We start from the raw sequence: 6,175 nt of genomic DNA, 5'->3' as shown, positions 1-6,175 counted from the left end.
TATCTGTGGTGAGGACCTGCATAAAGTTGAAAGAGGTTTAAATACTGAAATTACCAAATAAAGCTTATAAAGTATGGGCAGTGTTCTAACTTCCCAGCTGCATTATAAACAACTGGGGTGATGAAGGGAGAGGAAATTTTGAAATTTATTTTAGGTTGCTGGCCCTGAGTTTCCAGGTAACCCCACCAGAACATTAAGATAGGCACTGTTCTCTAGTGTGCCTCCAAGGTTTGAAGGGGTTTTCCATAGAGTAGAGCTGGGCAATGACTGAGTGAGGATCCAAATTCTCGCCTCCCTAACTCTGAAGCCAGAGCTCTTATAATGCCCTACCCTCACCTCTGCCTATGTCAACCATCTCCTTGGAAAATCAGCTTCTTATCTAAACTTAAAGTCTATTTGCAAAGAACACCAGAAGTGGTCCAGATGGTTTGGGATCCAACTTGACAAACAGAGACACGCCCAGGAGGCCCAGAAGACCCACCCCACCTCCTTCTCCCACCCAAGTCTCCAGACTTTCCCAGGAGTCCAAAGTCCAAGGGTAGCTCTTGTTGACTTAGTTCCTATAAGAGATAAGTTTCCTGAAAAAAAGTATCCAAAAATAAACATTTTTGAGGCCCCCCAAGGGGGTTGCCTCCATGACTTCATCAGTTCTATCCTCCATATGCACAGCCACCATACTGTCCAACATCCCTTTGGGGTCATGGATAGCAGCACTAAAGAAATCCCTTCTGGAAGAGTTGCAGCCCAAATACAAGTAGAAGAGCGGGAAAAATCTCCAAGGGAGCAGCACAGCAGCAGATGAGAGGAGACAGCAGCAGTAGCAGACACTGAGAACCCAAGGGAACAGCCCTGCAGAGACATTAAAGCCACCCTCGAAGTCTTAGTGCTCCGTTAAAGTACAGGGAAACACAGTGGAGTAGGTTCAGTTTGTGTAGGCCTTGCACGACAGAAACATACTCCCTCCAAGTTCTGGAAGCTGAAAGTCCAGGATCAATGTGTCATCAGGATTGGTTCCTTCTAAGGCTGTGAGCAGAATCTGTTCCAGGCTTCTGTCCTGAATTCTAGTGATTTGACAGCAATCTCTGGCTTTCCTTGAATGAAGTATCATCCCATCTCTGCCTTCATTTTCACATGATGTTCTCCCTGTGCCAAATTTTCCCCTTTTAATAAGGACCCAGTCATATTGGACTAGGGTCTACCCTATTTCAGCATAACCTCAACTTAACTAATTACAGCAGCAGCAACCCTATTTCCAATTAATGTCATATTCTGAGGTTGTGGGGGCTAGGACTTCAACATATAAATAAATTTTGGAGGGACAAGTACACTTCAACTCATAAGAATACTGGATGAAAGTCTCTCCCTCTTTCTGACCTTGGACACAATCTGTGCCAGCCTGAACCATACTTTCTTCACTTGTAAAATGGAAATATGATGCCTGGGTAAACAGTCAATGAGATACACAAGTACCTCTCATGTGTATCACATGCATTGGGCTTAACATGTGTTCAGAAAGGCATAGATGGCATTATCCATCATCAGCCTAGGAGATGGTGCCTCCTCAGCCCCAGGTGTATATATCCTTTTTCTGCACTCCCCGCCAGAGTCATGACCTCCAGAAAACCATTAAAAGGCCAGCTAGGCTTTAAATGCTCTCAATCAAAAGTCTCAATCAACTGTCCTGTTGCAGCCATTGTTCCCAGCTAGCTTTTCCCTTTTGACACGTTCCTAATGGAGCAAGCTGAGCTCCACATGCTTTAAAGAGATAAATCATTTTCTAGGATTTGACTGTGCATGTTGAAAACATATTTAGTTGATTTATTTTTACATCTCACCTTGTTCTAGAAAGGATTTGTGGGAACATGTGGTGAATAAAATTCATTTCAGTTGGATGGATCTACACCTTACAATTAGTAGGAGGGGGTAAGTAATTGGAAAATACAAATAATCCCCAAAATCCATTTGATCCAGAAGCTGACATCTCAGACCTGATATTCTTCCTATTAAAAGTGTTTTCCTTTTAAACTATAAAACTCAGCCTTTTAAGATGGTGGTGGTGATGATGATGATGATGGTGATGATGGCAATAATGGAAATTATGGAGATAATAGTGATGATAGTGATGATGGGGTTAATGGTGATAATGGAGATAAAAGAGATGATGGCAATGGTGGAAATGATGGTGATGATGATGGTATAGTAGAGATGATGGTGATGATAAAGATGATGGTAATGATGATGGTGATGATACAAATGATGATAATGGAGATGATGGTGATGATGGAGATGAAGGTAATGGAGATGATGGTGATGATGGTGTGATGGTAATGATGAAGATGATGGAGATGATGGAGATGATGAAGATGATGGTGATGATGGAGAGATGATGGTGATGTTAGCTAACACATGAAAGTTTGTCATTGTCTGGACCAGGCATGATTCAGACAAGAGGAAATGAGGCGGGAATAGGGGAAGAGAAATGGGGAAAAAAGGCTTAGAAAGGAAAGATTGTGAACAGAGCAACTATGCAGAGAACCCATGATGCTCAAAACAGGGTTGTTTGTAAACTCTAACTGAATTAAATCCAAGAACTTTAACTTGTGTTTTCAAAATTATTACTTATTTTGGATAACTGACTGGTGGTTGATCACATCAGCCATTCACCCGCAGAAGAACAGCTCTGAGCCTGGCTCTGAGAACAAGGTGCTAGTGACCTCTCCATGTGGCCTCTGGTGATTCCTTCACCACAGTAAGAACACTCTCCACTGCAGGCTCTGTTCCAGTGCCATCCCTGGCCAGACCAGGGCAAGAGGCAACTTGGAAACATACACTTCGGAGGAGGCCAGGGTGTGGCGCAGCTGCCCTCTCAAGGTGCCTTCAGCCCCCCTTCCACACCATTGCCCTGCTGCTATGTGGCTGAAGGCACCACATCCAGAGGTAGTCACATTTAAGCCTCTCAACATCCCAGAAGAAAAGGGAAGCATAATGTGTGCTGAATTTGTAGTCAGTAAAGAGTGAATTCAACTGTGCCTACTGCTGCATGAGGCAAGCACTGATAAAATGCCCAGCTTGTCTAATGGGTGTCTTTCCACAGCCATGAGGATGCCCCAGTAGGATGAGTCATGAGGACACTCCAGGCATGGGTTCCAGGGTTAGAGCTCTTTTGATTTATCCTTACGCAGGTAGCCTGCTGGGCACTGCCCCCTCCCCCTTGGCAAACATACAACCTACACACACCCACTCAGCTCCAAGAACTGCCCTGAATTCCTCTCATAGTGAGCTGGCTCTCCATTAGCAATGCTGGTGCCTGCCCCTGTGGAAGCCCCACATCAGCACTATGCACCCTGTCTCATCATGGAAACATAAAAGGGAAGAGAGTTCTATCTTGATCCCTTGTTGACAGAGCCTCCCTGGTGCCTATGCAGATGTGCCTGCTGTTTTCTAGTACTTTCTGTGAAACCTAGCTTTGAAATGCCAAAAGCCTACACCCCTTCCCCCAGGGTAGTGAGGGCCTGGCTGTCATTCTGTGTCACCAAGAAGGAACTGGCAGGAACAACAGATGAAGACCAAGAACATCTGCTCAGAATGCCCTTCAGTGTCCAGATGGTTCATGATGCAGCCAGTAGCTTGTCACCATAAACAATCAAGCCCTGCTGTGAGATAGACCCCCTCATCCTGACTGTACATTTGCCATATCATCTAATTCTTACCAAAAGTTTGAGTCCTACTCTCCAGCTGGGGAAACTGAGGCACAGTGAATTCCAGTGAGTCATGATAATCTTATACATGGGGAAAGTGAAGCCACATCCAGGACACTGTTGAGACCTCTCTTTACCCTTTGACCTTCCCAGAAGAGGACTTGTAGGAGAAGAAGTAGTTTTGGAAGGGTTTCCAGTCAAGAAGGGGGACGTCTAATCTCACTCACTCCTCCATGTTTATTTGCCATAAAACTTTCCAGGCACCAGTACTCTGGGGCAGCAAAGGAGGGAAGAAAAGGATGAGGGGGCGTGGCTTCTCGAAGGGCTGCAAACCAGGGTGAATTGAGGCTACTTAATACATCCATCAGAGTAATGCTTTGTAATTAAGATTCCTGGGAATAAAGTGGTACCGGGTGTTTCATGGAAGATCTGCCATCAAATGGTTCAGGTCAGCCTTAGGCACAAGCATGGTACTAATTGATGGCTCCCGTTGGGTCCAAAAGAAAAGAGGTAATCAGACCACACAAAGCACGTCCTGTCCAATTACAAGAATCGTCAGGAATGGGCTGACCTGTGACCTATAAAACAAAATTAAGATTTCCAAACATCACCAGGAGGTAGGGGGGAGGGATGGTTGGTCCACACTTGTCTTCCAACTCCCCAGAGTGGAGATAGAACAAAACCATAGCCCTGGAAAGAAATGTGGCCGACTTTGTGCAGCCATTGTGCAACCTTTCAGATGGAGTTTTTCTAAGGGGTGGGAGAATCGCGGGGGCTAACGCTCATCTTATTGTGCTGGATGTCCAGATGCATTATCACAAAAGAACATTTCTTTGCTGTTAGGCTCTAGAGTGCCAGGAAGCCAGTCCTTCCTAAACAAACCAGAGCCTCCAATAGTCATAGGACATGTTAATTATACTTGGCCAGAATATTAAAAAGGGTATAAGGTAGGGAGAGCTGGGGGAGGCATGACATCATGGTGGAAAACACACCCATACTTACACCATACAGGACCTGAACTCTTGCGAATGAGGTAGACTGTTCAGTTTCTAGGATAATAACCTATTGACATCAACCGAGAACCCTTTTACCCATTCCTCTAGCTCAAGACTTGGGGAGTTGTATTTCATTGTTCAGGAAAGAACCAGGTGGACATATCATACCTCAGCTTACTCTACTACCAGGCACCTCCAATGGTAGGGAGGTTGAGGAAGGACCACAGCTCTTCATGAAAAGCCTCTGCAGAAGCAGACCTTAGCTCTTGTGCCGCCAAGCCAGGAGACCCTGCAGCGAACAGCCAGCTCTTCTTTACTTCTCTCCTCAAATCAACACCGTCCCCAGATTTGCTTTTGGCAAATATTGCTTAACTGCTGCTGTTTTCCCTGAAGTCACTGAAGAGAGAGTTAGATAATGAGCTGGCATGCTCTTTTGAAATGTTTACTGTGTTCCTTAAAGCAAGGGACATGCTGGTTCCTAAACTAATTTGGGGTTGCTAGATCTTTTCTCCTCTTTTTGGAGATCTCTGAAGTAAACACATGGACTTAAGTATAATTATCAGAGAGTCAAATAAACAGTCATGGGGCTTTCTAAAGGATGAACTGTTGTAGTTTTGTCAATAGAATTTTTTTCTCCATTCTTCCAGCAGAAAGAAAAGAGAAAGCATGAGCATTAAGATAATACATCATAACACATGCTAAAGATTTGGGGATAAAATGCCAGATGGTCTTGTCTTTGGTTCAAGGAAACCAAAAGCATGACAAGACCTCAATAGCCACGGCATACAAAATAGAGGAAGATGTTCATGGAAAAACCTCCTAAGTACATGGACTTCACACTCAAAAAATTTTTGAGTCTCAATCTGACATATTTCATAGTCTTGTTTTCTAAAAAAATTAAAAGTCAAGGTATCCAGTCATGTGAAATTTCTGTGAGACCCATAATAAATGCATCCACGTAAGCCCTAAGTTCCTGCTCTCAAAGTGAAGATCTGGGGTTAGGATGACATTTATATAAATTTCACTTGGTATTTTGGCTGCATGTTTTTTCCAAGGAGTTCAAAGGCATTTATAGACATTCTGATTAGTGCTTGTGATATCCTGGTGGGGTGGCAAATTCTATTAGCTCAGTTTTACATTTGGGAATAGAAAATCTTAGAGCAGCCAAATGGTTTGGCAAAAACCATATGGCGTGTCACTGATAATGCTTTGAGAAGAAAACAGGTTTTTCCAGCATCTCTCCTGCTTCAGTTCTCTGTCTAATTTGCTTGTAGGATTTTTTAAGAAATATATTAGATAATGTCAGGGTGATTCTTAGGGTTTATGTAAAATCTCATCTACATTTTCAGGCTGCTGGGTCAGTGTCCACCTGTGTTCACCTGTCAGGAAAGACAGACCTCTCTGCGCTTTGTTCCAGCTGGCTGGAAAGCTGAGCCCTGAGCAAATGATGCCAAGAAGAAGGACCCAGCGAGAAATTCCCCA

The 6,175-nt window shown here is 44.0% G+C and overlaps 1 long non-coding RNA gene across 1 annotated transcript; it reads right to left on the bottom strand.

Moving 5' to 3' along the window:
• Window positions 1–3,921: 3,921 nt before the first annotated feature.
• LOC128593112 (uncharacterized) lies at window positions 3,922–4,998 on the bottom strand. Its single transcript, XR_008382260.1, has 2 exons — window positions 4,862–4,998; window positions 3,922–4,276 (listed from the first exon to the last, which is right to left on the bottom strand). It is a non-coding gene; the product is annotated as an uncharacterized LOC128593112 (long non-coding RNA).
• Between the last annotated feature and the right edge of the window lie 1,177 nt (window positions 4,999–6,175).

The sequence above is a fragment of the Nycticebus coucang genome, chromosome 9 (assembly GCF_027406575.1).
Source record: "Nycticebus coucang isolate mNycCou1 chromosome 9, mNycCou1.pri, whole genome shotgun sequence".
In the NCBI taxonomy this organism is placed as follows: Eukaryota; Metazoa; Chordata; class Mammalia; order Primates; family Lorisidae; genus Nycticebus; species Nycticebus coucang.
Note: the sequence above shows the minus strand (reverse complement) of the source record. Positions and strands in the feature narration are given on the sequence as shown.